Source organism: Diadema setosum, chromosome 13, assembly GCF_964275005.1.
Source record: "Diadema setosum chromosome 13, eeDiaSeto1, whole genome shotgun sequence".
NCBI lineage: Eukaryota > Metazoa > Echinodermata > Echinoidea > Diadematoida > Diadematidae > Diadema > Diadema setosum.
The window spans coordinates 16404665-16420390 of NC_092697.1; positions in this window are offsets into that span (position 1 = coordinate 16404665).

Below are 15726 nucleotides of genomic sequence, written 5' to 3' on the forward strand. Positions count from 1 at the left end.
TTTACACATTTTCTCCAATTTTCGTCGGTTCCTTTTTATTCTATATCAGGGAAAATAAGCTGCAATAGCGTTGTCCAAAAGTTTGTGTACATGTTTTGCCGAGACCGCAGTTGATGCCTTCATCATTATTTGTATGAGGTGGGAAATGGACATGCCTAATGACTGCGTATTGTTGGGGTCCAAGTCAGTGGTTTGATTACCTGTTTGGCCTCACAGTCCTGCGCTGTCCCGCAATGTAGATTTGTCCTTTGTTTTCCATGAATGCACAGATGGGAGTTTGGTTTGCGCCTACGTGTGTAGCAGTCAGATAGGATCTGTAGACTTGGCCATGGTCTTTTGGTTATATTGCAGTGATAACTGGTTTGATTGGAGAGTGATAGGAATGTACAGCATAGTATGAAAAGACAGTGTGTATCCTGGCTGTGATTGCCAGGACTCGGTGGCTACTATTCAGCATGCTGCAGAAATTATAGACTGTATTGTGATGTCATCACTCCTTTGCTGCAGTAGTATCCACAAAAGATGAGTATACCTTAGCATGAAGATTCTGTGCTATTACATGATAATAGTTGCCTGTGAGTGTAATTGCAAAGCAGTGCTTGTCTTCTCTTGCAAACATTCTTGAGCTTTTACTTGCAGTCAGTTGCAACTTGTGACAGGCAACGGCATTTGAACTATTTGAATGTAAGTGTAAATGTTATTGAAAATCGTAGTGACCAGTGCGGACATGATAGTAGATAGTCAATTGGAGTAACAGTCTAGTCAGAGTGTTGCTCTTATGTAGACAGAAGAGATGTTATGTAATTGGTATCTATTGCTGAAGGATGCTGAAAGAACTTTGTGCATTCATATATTTTCTATCTGTTGTAGCCTTTGCAATCTGAAACTTTCCGTGCCCTCCAGCAGTGTGTAAAACTTGCATCAATCAGCCAAGTTTACCGTGACCAGTCAGTCCAGTGCCCAAAGAAAACTCCACCTCCCTTAGAATGTGTGTACTCTGGGATCTTGTCCAGTGAAAGCTTGCTACATTTTGCAGAAGTGATGCCATTTGCTCTGTCAAGCAGTGAAGTGTACCATGCATTTTTTTCTCCCGCTTTAGCTTTTGGCCGTGTCTGAAGTGATGCTCCTATGAAGTAGTGGTCATAGTATATGATTTATTACCACTCTCACACATTCATTTTAATTTGTGGTCAATATGACATATTCCAGGGCATCAACATATACAGAGCCTATCTGATGTGTCCAGCTCTTCTCTTCTCTGGACTCGTTTTATTTAATGCTGTAAAGCAAAAACTGAGACTGTGGCTTGGTGATCGTGCTTTTATTGGCAAAGTCTAATGAACTTATATCTACTTGGTATGAAATATCGTGGCCTTGACAACTCGAATCACTTCCATTTTCAAGCTATTGCCATTTCGTTTGGAGCAGATAGCATACATGTCATAAAACTTGCACTGTTAACAATATTGAAAGTAGGAAGGTGATCCTTTTTTTGTTTTATTTTGTTTAACTTGAACTAAATGTTAAAAGTGTTGAGTTACCAGTGTACTGCACCAAAGTTTGATTTTTCTGATTGGTTGTATAGTTATGTTTGATTTTCAAGTTTGACAAGTACAATCTTATGTTCAGTTTAGTCATGTGTCAATTTTCCTCAAGATCTGGTTTATACATTTCTTTTCCTTTTTTGTATATATTCTGGTAGCATGTTGTATGCTTTATATGACCTACAGAAGAAAGAGTAAGAAGGATGTATGTAAATATACTCAGCAAGCGTATTTCATTGTGTATTTTTATTTCAGGTACATTTGTAGAAGATGACATAGTGACAATGGTGAACAGAGGAGGGAAAATGTTTGCAGATCTGTGTAGGCTTATGTCACTGATCTTTCCAAATGAAATGCAACATCAAATTCAACTTATTTTTGTATGATAGCTGCTTAAAAGTGAAAAACAACTACTGTAAAAGTGGATATTTTTGCACAATTTTCGCACTCGGCTGGGTTAAGATGAGTTTAGCGTGTTATTAATTCTCGGAATCAAGACAACAACTGGGACATACTACAAACAAAAATATTTGAGTGCTTTTATTTTCGCGCTGGTTTCTGGTTGCGTGAAAGGCGCAAAAATTTCAGCACTGCAAAAATTTTCACTTTTACAGTATTAAGGTTCTTTGAAATCTTGAAAGGGAAAACTGAGATTTTAAGGTGGTGCTACTAGATTATAGTTATATGATTTTTCATTTTAGCAGTCTGTAAATTTTGTACATAAACACATAAAAACCTTTAAAAAATTTTAAATAAGATATATGCCGAGTTAGCATAGTATAGGAAGACCAAGGAAGGGGGTATGGTAAAGTTCTTCATGGATTTAGCTGAGTGGGATTGAAAGAAGGTAGTGAATATTCACAAAAGATATGCTCTCAGAATACTGCAATTCTGTGTACAAGGTTAGTATCCCTGCATCACACATAGTTAGCTTCCAAAACTTCTTTTTCCCTTTTAATGATGTGTAATTAATGTTCATGAAATGACATGTCCTTTGTATGCAGAGGTCAGCTGTGTGAACCCCCTCAAGTTGTTCTTGGCATGGGGCCAAACATTTGTTGTAGCTTGAGTGATCATGTGACTTGGTAATCCGAGAGCAGTTTAGATTATCAAAGTGATGATGTCACCAGTCTTTTGTTACAGCTTGGATTGGAACCAGGTGCGAGCATGGTTAGCAACAATAACGTTCGCAGATATTTGAGCCAGGTTAGGGTGTTTAGAACCAGTTTTTATGGCAGTGAATGGCTGTGACATCACACGTTGGTACTCTACTGCACTTGCCTTGGACAGCTGGAAATTTGAAAGCAATGAACTGAATGAACAGGTTGTAATACAGGATTTCAAGATCAGACTAAAAAGTGACTGAGCAAGAATTTCTCCAACTGTCGAATGACATTATCAGCATCATGTGTAGAGAATCTACTTTCCCCCCGACTTACGAAAGATGCTTCTATCAACTCATTATTATCAGTTGTGTGGCAAGGTATTCCTGTCACTCTTAAAGAGGTGGTATGGAGTTATTTTTTTTTTATTTTTTTTTTTTTTGGGGGGGGGGGGTGGATTTCATTTTTAAATACTCTAGTATAACTGTGGTAAACCAGTGATAAGAATTCCCTGCATTTTTTTTTCTTCCTTCTTGAAAATGTCATTGGAGATATTTCATGCCGGTGTGGAAGAGAACGTCAACATCATGGGAAGATGAAATGTTCAGTTCTTTGGTTGCTGCAGTGTCGTGTAGATAATCTTAACTTGTTCGGACCTTTGTATGTTCTTGTGCCCTCATGAGACTATTATGGTCCTCATTGTTCTGGAAGAGCTACACTTTCAATGTCCTTGTGGTAAAGAATTCAGGGGACTTACAAATATTCAGTCACATCAGATCAAATCAAGCCAGTTCTCTTTCCAGTCTGGACCTGATCCAGTTGCTGCATGTATGTGACCTCACTGTGGTTTCAAAAGCTACGAGAGGTTGGGGACATTGCCATTACGATGAGGTATACAGTAATGGGGCTGATACAAATAAAAAGTAATGACAGACTTCCCCAGAGCATGGTGTGTGCATTGATATATTTGATGTGACCTAACATTTTCTTTAAAATATACGATCGACGAATATTAAGAAGATGTTTGTTGGTTTGTGCTATAGAATTCTACAACATTTCCCCCTATTTTATTGGGTAAGCTGTCTTGTTACAGCATCAATGAGAGGTGTCAGTCCATCAACTTGTTTCATGTACTATACAACCTAGTATTTAATATCTTATTTTCTTGAGCTTTATGTGGTGATCCTGCTGAAGTTTTCGACTCTTGTTTTCAGGGATACACCCTGTTGTGAAGAAATCATGTTGCATATTTTTGACCAAAGCTGTGTAAGTGTATACGTGAAAGATTGATGATGTGATAGGCCAGCGACTTTGTGTGAAGAGCTCTTTGATCAAAATGTTTTACGAACTTGCAGCAAATTTTAATCACCAAACAAAAACCAAATGACAGAAGTTTTGATTAATCTGAGAGTATTGCCAGTGAATTTTTAGCATGATGTCTTGTTTTTGAGACACTCACCTACCTTTTAAAGACTCAAAATCTCCTAGAATTTCATACCTCCCTCATTTCAAAGTAAATATAGGTGTCACTGATGTTGATTTAGTTGTATTTTTTGTATCTCACTCCATGCCTTGATGTCCCATACATTGTATCAGAATTTCAATAAAAACTTTTATCTTAATCTGCTTTGCCTACTTCAGTGGATAAACTAGCAAAATAAATCAGACCTGCTGCAAAATAATGATATGGTAAATGTATGTTGCCATCTGCAAAATAAGAGTACAGTGGACCCCCATTATAACGAAGTCCTCGGGACCGGCAGTTTTCTTTCGTTACTTCGAAATTTCGTTATAACTGAACAGATAAACAATAAACATACATAGAGCGGATAATGTTTCGGCCTAAATTTTTACTTCGTTGCAACCGAAATTTTGTTATAACCGTGTCCGTTATAACGGGAGTGCACTGTATAGCAAAACTCCTTAAATCAGCAATTTTTGAGACTCATGATCAAGTCTTCTCTGTTGTTATGAAGGCTTCCAGATTCAGAATGGAACAATTTCTTTGGAGTGCGCATTTTGTGCACATTTATTATCATGCCCAGAAGGGAGTTTCATTTTAGACTGTGTCAGATTTTGATTTTTCATATGGATATGTTTTTGTGTGTTTCTGTCAGTGGAAGCGTCATTGCTGCTACAAGATTTTTTTTTTTTTTAAAGAAAACATAATTTGAAGTTACACTCACATAGGATCTGAGGCTCATGATCTTATTTTAGCATACATGCCTTTGCCAGAGAAAAGAACCATTATACAATAATCTCTCGCAGTGTGAACTTGAAAGCATCAATTTTTTTTTTTTTGTTCCTTAGAAAAAAGGTAAATATAATCTTACTTTCTAAGTTTTTTGGGGAGGAGGATGGGAATCGACATGATTGGGACTCTGTATTTGTAATTTGCATGCCACCCAAACATTCACAAGGGGATATCATTATCAGACATTCATATACATTATACCTTTTTTTTGGTGAAGAGATGTAAATACTGTACCTTTTCCCTGGTGTGCCAACAATACAAGAACTGCGCAATCTATGGCAATGGAATGCCTAAAGGATACTTTGATACCAAGGATCGTACAGTTTTGAGTGAGGGATATCGGAAAAAAAAAAGAAGAGAGAGAAAGAAATAAAGTCATTTTGTGTAATGAACATGAGACTAGAGTATACAATGATTTGAGTTCCTTTGCAGTGGGGGATGATTATGAAAAAAAACCAAAAAAAAAAACAGTGGGAGTAACCAGAAATAGGAACTTGATGAAAACTTTGCTAAGTCAACTAAACTGTTGTTAGAGGGTCATTACCCATTTGATCTTTGTAACTTTAGTGATATGCTACTGATAAATCTTTACGGTTTCCCATCTTATTATTTTGCAGATCTGTTTCCCCCCCCCCCCTTTCACAAATGACTTTATAAGTACTAAAATTACTTCCATGCAAAAATTACACAAGTATTGGAACTATGAGTGGTTTGATTCCTGTGACAGAGGAGCATTTGCAGTGCTAATTAACTGGATATTGAGAGATATGTGAAGTAACGCATCACCATTTGTGAAAAGTATTAGAATGGCAATTACCCGATAAGGAGGAAGAATGGCTTGGTATATGATCAGTTTTGTTGAACAGCAGTCTGGCCGTCTTATTGGTCAGAAGCTATTCTGTGTTGTTTTCTTCTTCCTCAACTTCGCATTTCATTCATGAGCACATCATCCATGGTCAACTAATTCATCTTAATGGATTTTATTTCATTGTAGGGGTCCTACTGCACTTGTATCAAGGCCATAACTGAAAGATCGTTGGTCATTGAATTATTTCAGTATTATGTAACATCTGTCAACAGTGCACTGTTAAAAGTATATTTTAGCTTTGTATATTGCGTTTCAAGAACTGTACATTTCATTTGCATACTGTTTTGCACTGTTTGGATAATTGGGGCAGATTTGTTCGTACACACTGAATTTTTATCCCATGTTATGTATTTCCACCCGAAAGGGACTCGAGTCTGCAGTTTGCATATTCTTTGTATGCTTTGTTCATTGAAAAATTTTGTGTTATCTTTTTTTTCTTCTTTTTTTTTTTTTGTAGCAGACAGTGTACATATTTTAAAAGGCTTTAAATTATTGAGAACTATGGTATTTCTGATTGGCTCTGTGAGACTTGTGAAGCAGTTGTGGGATGATTCAAAGTACGACTGCTGGAAGGGGGTGGCGAGGGCTAGGGCTAGGAATATCATCAAGAGATCCTTCATCTTCTCAGCTATTTTTTCATGTACTTTTGTAAATATTAAGATGTTTGCCACTTCAACGTGTAGCTATATAATTATATATACAAATCTGGAATAAATATGACTGAATAGCAGAGTAATTGCCTCCCTTGTCTCTGTATTTTTTCAGTGAAGCGTATTACAGTACAGTGGACTCTCGTTATAATGAAGTCCTCGGGACCGGCAGTTTTCTTTCGTTATAACGAAATTTCGTTATAACCGAATGAATAAACAATAAAAATACATAGAGTTGATAATGTTGCGACCCTAAATTTTATTTTGTTGTAACTGGAATTTCGTTATAACCGTGTTCGTTTATAACGGGAGTGCACTGTATACGTTCATTAGTGCCGCTATTTCTTTTATTTTTTTTCTCTGATTGAAATAACATCAGTTACCTGATATTTTGCCTCGTTCTCCAAAGAACACCATGCCTACATGACAAAGCTAGTGTCTAAACTAGCACACTTTAGTTGCTAGCAAGTACAGTGGAAACTCAATAAAATGAGATTCTTGGGACCAAGAAAATCTGTTCTTTATACGTATCAGATATTTTGGTAGTCAATAAACAATACAAAAAGGATATGAATTCATTTGGACCACTGAAATTAATTTGTTGTATTAGATCTCTTAATGTTCAGTTCCCACTGTATTCCCTATATGAGAATACAGTCAACCTGCCTAAGTCGAATCTTTTTGGACTGAAGAAATAGCTTCGACTTAGAGAAAATTTGACCTATGAGGGATTGAAATCAACAGAATATAAAGAGAAGGGACTTGAAAAGACCTTCGACTTGGGCGATTATTCAACTTATGCGAGGTCGACTTAAGCAAGGTTGACTGTACTGTAGAATCAAATCAGAAAACGAAAACAAACAATAATACCTTCCAATGCCATAGGTGGGTCTTCATCAGCTCGAGCTTGAAGAATAGCGAGCTTATGGGGGATCAGAGAAATAAGCCCGAAGTCAGCTGAAATGTGCAATCGTGTCTTCACCAGCTCGTGCTTCACTTCAGGCACAGTCAAGTTTATACGCTCGATGCTGGCGCATGCGCACTTTAGACGAACGGTACCGGCGCGAACACACTCCGACCAGACTGCCTATGTTCCTGCGTGGTGCGCAACGCATGCAGTGCCAATGTTTAAGCTCAAGCTGATGAAGATGCGTTAAGATTAGCGCGCTATTTTGCAAATTAGCTGGCTATTCTGCAAATAAGTCAAAGATTTCTTTGGCTTATTTTCCGATTGGAATAGCGCGCTATTTCGGTCTTCACTGCAAAATTAGCAGGCTATTTTCTGATCTGGCCAATTCTTTGGATCAGAAATAGCGGGCTATTCTTCAAGCTTGAGCTGATGAAGACCCACCTACTGACATCGCATGCAAAGAGTATGCTGATAAAGTACAAGGAGAGTTTTAACACTGAGAAGAGAATACATATAATTCCTTAGCGAGGGCAGTAAAAAGAAAATGAAAGATGAGGAACGTTCTGGGCATTTACAGGTTTCTCGCAATAGACCTCCACTCTATAAACACAAAAAACAATAACACAAAAGGAGACATTGAAAGTTTTACACAATTTTCAGTGGGTTTTAGACAAACTGCATTTATGGAGCTAAAATTTTCCAGGAGGGCGGTGCAGTGTATTGACCGATTCGGGTTCGTTGAGGGCAGCAGACATTTTATGGCACTGGGCGCAGCCATGAGCTCAAATTGCGGTGTCTCAGCCGACCCCCCCTGCTCTCCCCCACCCCACGGGCAACATGTTTATCGCGCACTTGTAACAAAGCTTCGCGCACTAAGCAAGCATTCGCGCACTCAGTACGAGACGCCCATTGGCTAAAACAGCCATGCATCAGTTTCTCATTAAGCGCGCGTGAGAGGGGTGGGGAGAGAGAAGGGGGGGTCGGCTGAGACACCGCAGTAATGGCGCTGCCCATGCCAAAAATACACATAGCGCGTCACAGAATCGGTCAATAGACACTGGGTTATAACAATATTTTATCACAACAAAATAAAAATTTGGGTCACAAAATTAAGTTGTTATAACAAAGTCACTTCCGAGCCCCATTTAAAAAGAAAAACAACAGAAATGTGCTCCTCTATTTGAAATGCTGAAATGAAAAAAAAAAAGAAAAAGAAAAACACTTAAAGAGTCTATGCATGGGCAAATGCTTCACATAACAATCAGTGAGCTTGGGTAAAAACAGAAGTCGCTCTGCGTTCACTCCCTGCTTCACATACCATTTTTGAGAAGAACTTGCATTAGTCTATATTAATCAGAAATGAAGCACAAGTTCTGTCACATATATATGTATAAACAGGCTGTACATGTATTATATACGTAGATGTTTATTAATGTGAAAATAAATAGGGTTTGTTACGGCAATCCATAGATTTGTTATTCCTGAGGTCTGTCGACCCAAAAATGATAGCAGTCTTTGTTACTCCGAAGGTAGGAAGTTTTGTAACTTATTTCTCCCACTCAACCCAACAAAAAACAAACAAACAAAAACACTAATTTGTTGAATACTTAAATGTTTAAATTCTTGCCCTACATAGGCCAGTGTTGTAAACCAAATAGGGGAAAACAAAACTAGATGTATGACAAGCCCAACTGCTTGAGACCAGACCATGAGATGGCATTTATTTCCAATTCTTCTAAAAAAGGGTTTGGTACAGCAGAGTAGCTGACATAATGATCCTACCTATGGATGAATTGGAACAAGGAGCAAGTGGTGGTAGCAAAAGCTAAAGGCTACAAACTTTTTAATTGGCTAACAAGGGAATCTCTCTCATCGACTTGGAGGAGTTTGATGCAGGAGCCAGGGTAGGGGAGAAATTCAGGGCAACAAAAATTGAATGCTGGGATAGAATTCCATGACACTATGCTTGACGTCATGTGGACTTTGTGGGGGGGGGGGGGGGGCACTGAAGGAATACATTCTAACTCATCCCAGGAACTGAGCAACTTTACTGATGTTGAATTATTGTGACTGTAATAAAAAACAAAAAAACAAAAACAAAACCCCTACACTACTCTCTCTGAAAGTCTAAAAATCGGAATGATTGCAAGGTCATCAAAATGTATTTAATTGCTTGTGACCTTGTTGTTCAAATGATATAATTTGGCTTCAGCAGCGACTTAAAATCTTTGGTGTACACCACACCCAAAATAAAGTACATGTATATGTAGCCAAAACATGTTATTCTGGCCATTTTAAAACTTTACTCAAAATCATGTAAATTACATCTAATCCACCAATACGTACGCGCTGAACTACAGGTCAAATATTCTATTATCAGTTGATCTACAGGTAATTCTTTGTCACATTAAAATGGTTGACTTAAATGTATCTTTTATGATAAACTTGTTCTATATGTAATGTTGATAAGGTATATTGGTTGGAACAAAAAGTTAACATCTTATGTAGATATTCATGTGCATTATATCATTAGCTACTTTACACGCATCTAAAATCAAAGCGCAGGCTGCATCGCTAGTAATGTAGATTTTAATTATTCATGTCTTTTGCAGGGGCCGCTAACCCCCCACCACCAGCACCACACACTTTTTAAGCTGTTAACAAGGGGAAAAAAAATTGTGCTAAAATTAAAAGCAGTGAAAAGGTATGCCCTTCTGACAAATGACAACCCAGATGAATTCATCAGAGCTATCGGCAAAAGAGCAGTGAGAGAAAAGATGAAGAAACTTGAAAGCCAGTTTAGAAGCACAATTTCATGAATATCAAAGTGCTTCCGCAGAGGAAGGAAAAAAAAAAGAAGGAAAACAAACCTGAAGGCTGAAGATTGGAGACCCTTCATTGGCAACAACTAGTCACCTACCAGATAGTCAAAATCGGGATGCTACTGTTGTGTAAGGAAACGAAGGCTACTAGACACACACACACTGTAGAGCCGCACATGCGCTTTACGTAATAAAAGTTGCTTTGGAACCGCACTTGAAAGTATAACACATGATTTCTTTAGTGTCTTCATTGTTGTATTAATGTACCTAAATTACACGTACATAACAACAAATGTGGCGACGAGGATAAACTTCAATTGCATCTTCTTGATTTGGTAACGTCTTGGAGTCAAATCATAGCTACTTTTGGGGCTATAGGTGAATTTCGTGAGGATGACGGGAGTTGGACCCAGTACATTGAGTGAATGGGACATTACTTCAATGCGAATGGCATCACGGGTGCCACGAAACAGCGCTCTATCTTACTGAGAGTGTGCGGTGCGTCAGCGTACAAGTTAATGTCAAGTTTGCTGGCGCCCAAGAAGTCAGGAGAGGTGGTCTTTTCGGAACTGGCATCATTCGTGAAGGAGCACCGAGACCCAAAGCCCTCGGTGATCATCCAGCGCTACAAATTCAACAGTCGAGCTCGCAAGGAAGGCAAATCGATTTCGGCTTACGTAGCGGAGCTATGTTGAGAGATCGGTTGGTATGTGGAGTGGCTGACGATAGAATTCAACAACGATTACTCTCAGAGCCAACCTTGACCTTCGAAAAGGCAAGAAATATCGCTGTTGCAATGGAGCTTGCAGATAGAAATCCTGCAGATCTGCATGGGGAAAGAGTGTCGAATGGGACGGTAAACAAAATTGAATCTCCGAGTGGCCGTCGCTATCAGGCTCATCGCCTGCCCTCCAAGCAACAATCAAAATGTGATCGGTGCGGTCAAGCCCCACACAAACAAGGGAAAGATTGTCTGGCGAAGGGCGTGGTAAGTTTCTCGTGTGGGAAAAAGGGACATTACGCAACTGCATGTCGCTCAACGGCCAGGAACAGCTCATCGAAGAAAGCGAACTTCCTTTTTCTGTCCAGACACCAAGACCTCCATCTAGACCCACAGAGAATGAAGGGCAAAGATCTCCTCATCCTCATCGAGCAGTGGATTAATCAGATGTTCTACAGCAGAACCAGCATGTAGAATGGAAGGAATCTGACAGAAACCCTCTTCATTATGTTGAGTTTATAGTATGCTCATTTGACAATGTGATTGGTGGATATACTCTTGGTGATGGGGTCAAAGCTTATATCGATTCTATCGCTGTAAAAGTGAAGCCAAGAGAATCACACAGTGCTGCACGGTCATGGTTCAACAGCTTGGGAATCAATGGGCCAGAGAACTGCAGGAACGCTTTGGCTGTAGATGCAAAATTGGGGAAGCTTAGATAAAGCAGGTGACCAGTGGACCACCATATCATGCTAATGACAGGAAAGGTCTTCAGAAGTTCGCTGACCAGCGAAATATGTGTGGAGACCTCGAATGCACTGAATCTCACACAGGAGATGAGTGGCCAGCATGATCTCCTCAAGGCGGTAGAGAGAGACTTCCATTCTACCTGAAGGGCAGATGGCTCAAGGCAGTTCGCAGGCATTCTGGTGGCTGTCCTGACATCATGGACATAGTCAAGTTTGTGTCTGCTGCTGCAGAAGAAGCGAACAACCCAGTTTTCAGGGAGGTCACCATGACATCTAAATCAGATGCAGCTACGCTTAATTTCAAGAAGTAGCCCAATAAGAGGAGCTATTCAACAGTTGCCACAGAGAATGCAAAGCCCACAACAGTGCAACCAAAGTTCATTGAGTGCATGCAGTCAAACCACACTCTTTTTGGACGTGACAGCTTCAAGGCATGATGCCAGAAATGAGATTTAAGTTCGCTTAAGACATCAAGCTCTGTTTCAACTGTTTACAATTAGGCCACGGCAGTCGATATTGCAGATTGGAGACACATGCTCTGATATGGGATGTCACAGGAAGCGATCCACGTTCTTGCACACACAGAAATACGCACTACTGGCAACAAGAAATTTGTCACAGACTGAAGATGAAGAACCCTAATCAACAACAACACAAACACATATCAAATCAATCAGCACAAAGAGGGTTCAGTTAAAAAAAAAAAAAAAAAAAAAAAAAAAAAAAAACTACCACACGAACAAGGAGATGTGCCCTACTCATACAGTTGTAGTTCCAGTCAGAGTTGGGGCACACGGAAGAAGTGCATCTGTCCATATATATGCATTACCTGTACTGGACTCAGGATCTACCCATACGTTTTGCACGGAAGAGTCAGCTGTACAACTGAATGGTGACTCAAAGAAACTGAGTCTCAGTTTAACAAAACTCGAGAGGGCGAACAGCACAGTGTAAACATTAGTAGTCAGTCTGCTTGTAGATTCCGGGCCAGGATCAGATGTCATCGTGTTATCCTGTGTATACAGTACAGAGAAGCTACAAGCTACAATCTCAGGAAATTGGCCATTTGAGAGTAAGCATAATAATGATGCAGATCTAACACCATATTTCCATGTGAGAGGTATGTGTTGAGCATAAAGAGATGATCTTGTATTCAAAGGGGAGGAGAGAGAGGGTAATCACCTCTAAAGTCTTGAGAAATGACTTGCTCACACATGTACACAATTCACACAATGGTGCAAATGGCTGCCTCAGAAGGGCACAAGAATGTCTTTTCTGGTCAGGGATGGGTGCATAAACCAACGACCATGTGCAGAAGGATGAGACTTGTCAAAGTCAAGGAAAATAACAGCCAATAGAAGCTCTACCCTTCCATAAAGTTCTACGCCAGTTGAGGTGTTGTTTTATAGTACAAGAGTGACATCTAGTGTTTGAGACACTGTAACTGTGACTTGTACCACTACTGCATGAATACAAATGCTGTTGCTATGTGATCACAGATCAACCCGATTCCTTTCTATATTGCAATAAAGAAACCCTGGGCAAAGGTTGATGCCGATCTGTTCCTGTGGATGGAATGAAGTACATGTACTTGATAATTGTGGACTTTTTCTCAGGTGACTGAGAAGCTGATCATCTGGAGATTACACTGACAACCAATGTCCTTTAGAAAATGAATACCACATTGTGAGAAAAGCATACATATGCTTACGAAACTTGATGTTTCTGAATCTGAATGCGTAGGTGGACGTTTGCATACATCGAGTTTACCAAATTTATTCTACCGTGACATGAATTATGATGCTGTTACTTTTCTGATAGCTTGTTGCTAGAATTTTCTGAAGAATAAGAAGTGTTTAACCCTAAAACGACTAGGGGATGGGCCTAAAAGACCCCCCTCAACATAAACTATGTTTATTTTGTAATGCTTAAAGGTTTCACACTGCCGTTAGTTTTGTGCAACTTTTGATGCTAAATTTGCATGCCCCGCATGTAAGATTACAGCTACATCACATTTTCACATGGTATGTCTTCACAGATGAGATGGTGAACACAGTTCTCACCAACACAAACAAGAAAATCAACAAGTTTCGCTCCACCTTGTCACCTGAAGGGCGGAACTGCGACAAAATAACCAACAGAGATATGAGCTCTGATGGAAATACTGTGCCGCCGGGGAATGCTTGCCCAGAACCTTCTTGATGTCAAGTGGCTCTTTGGACAGCGAGTAGGCCATCCCATATTTGGAGCTACATTGTACTATGAGCAAGAACAGGTTCAAGTTCCTCATGACAAAACTCTCCTTTGATGATGAATAGACCAGACCTTGAAAGGTGAAGAATGACCACTTTGCTGCATTTCGGGAGCTCCATGATATTCTGAACAGAAACTGTGCCCAGGTAGTCAACCCAGCTGACTTCATCACCATTGACGAGACCCTCTACCCCATGCGAACAGGAATTGGCTTTCGTCACTACAATCAAAGCAAGCCTGCAAAATACGGAATGCTGTTTTGATCCTTGAATGACGCAGGGTACCCATGCACATATGTCACCTCTGTGTATGCTGGAAAACCAACTGAAGAACCAACACGTCACTACGTGGCTGGCCCAGAACAAATCGTAAAGTACTTAGTGAAGGAGATGGAAGAGCACGGACACCTGAGAGGGTGCAATGTTACGATTAACAGACTCTACACCTCATTCCCTGTCAGTCACTGTGGTGATGATGGCGTGGCCGGGTCAGTAGCCAGTTTGACAACCAGCTCTACTTCTCATTTACGTGCTATAAAGACCAAGGCAAAAAGAGGAGCCCTAGTAGCAGAGGCAGAAGGACTCAGATGCCTACAAGAACTGGAATTAGAAGAGCTCAAGCTCAAGCAGAAGAGTAGTCTGCTGAAGCTGCAGACACAGCTCGACATTACGAAGGTTGAAGAAGGTCTTTGTCTTGTTCTTGTTGTATTGGTCTTCATCTTCTCTTCTTCTTTTGTTGTATTTTTGTGTTGGTGAACTGACACCTGAATACTGATTTCCTTATTATGTAAATAAATTTAGTTTAATCAATCATATCCCATCAGAGTCATACCCATAGGGTTCTAATCAATAGTCCCACATGAAAGCCCCACTGCGACATTGGTGTCAGGAGACGGATATAGTGAATAGACTGGATTGGTCAACAAGACACAAAACAACATCAGCAAAGAGCTTGGAAGTGGATGTACAGCGACCCTCAATGTCGGAGATCTTCATCGATGTTGATAATGAACGACAAGGAATCATCAGGATAGATCGTGGGGAAAATACTTTATAAACACATTGTATGATTGTGACTATTAAATATTTTAGTCATTGTGTATTTGATACTCAGTGCATATCGTCTGTTGAGAATGAGAAGGGCGTTAAGTGGTCTTGAACACTATGGGTTTAGTGGCAACTTAACGCCCTTCTCATTCTCAACAGACGATATATTGTTATTTCTTTCCTCGTATGAAAACCAGCAGCATACCTCGTGATACTGACAATGGAGGAATAGGGACTTGAGATGCTAACAGCTCTGGTATATCCAAAATGATAGCAGTTCTCACTGGAGCATTTCAGAGTCTTTCTGCCTCTCGAGTACTTCCAGCAATCAAGCTTTCTAAATTCAAAGGTACTTCAGTTAAACCAGGAAACCCAACAATCTCTGTTTGGTGAGTTTGAGGAATACAAATTGTATTGTGCATTGTACAAGTTACAAGGCAGAGAGAAGGTGCAGGTATTGTTACCTCATCTAGCTGGACCAGCAAACGATGTAGTCCTCTGTTTAGAGCCCAATGAGAGAGAAAATTACGAATGCCTGTCAACGGCCTTGAAGTCTCTCTTTGCTCTTCAGGAATGATACGGTCCCTCACAAGTCAATTACATGGCCACATCAAACAGGAAGGTGAATCCCTCGCTGCATACAGTTAGCGCATTCATCAGAATATATGATTGGATGGAAACGGTCCCATCAACTGATGAACAGGCAGCTCTGTTCTAACTGTGTGATAATACAAATGATTCATTCAAGAGGTATGAGACAAATAAGTGAAGAGACAGATTAGACCTATAGCCCTGGATACCGCTTG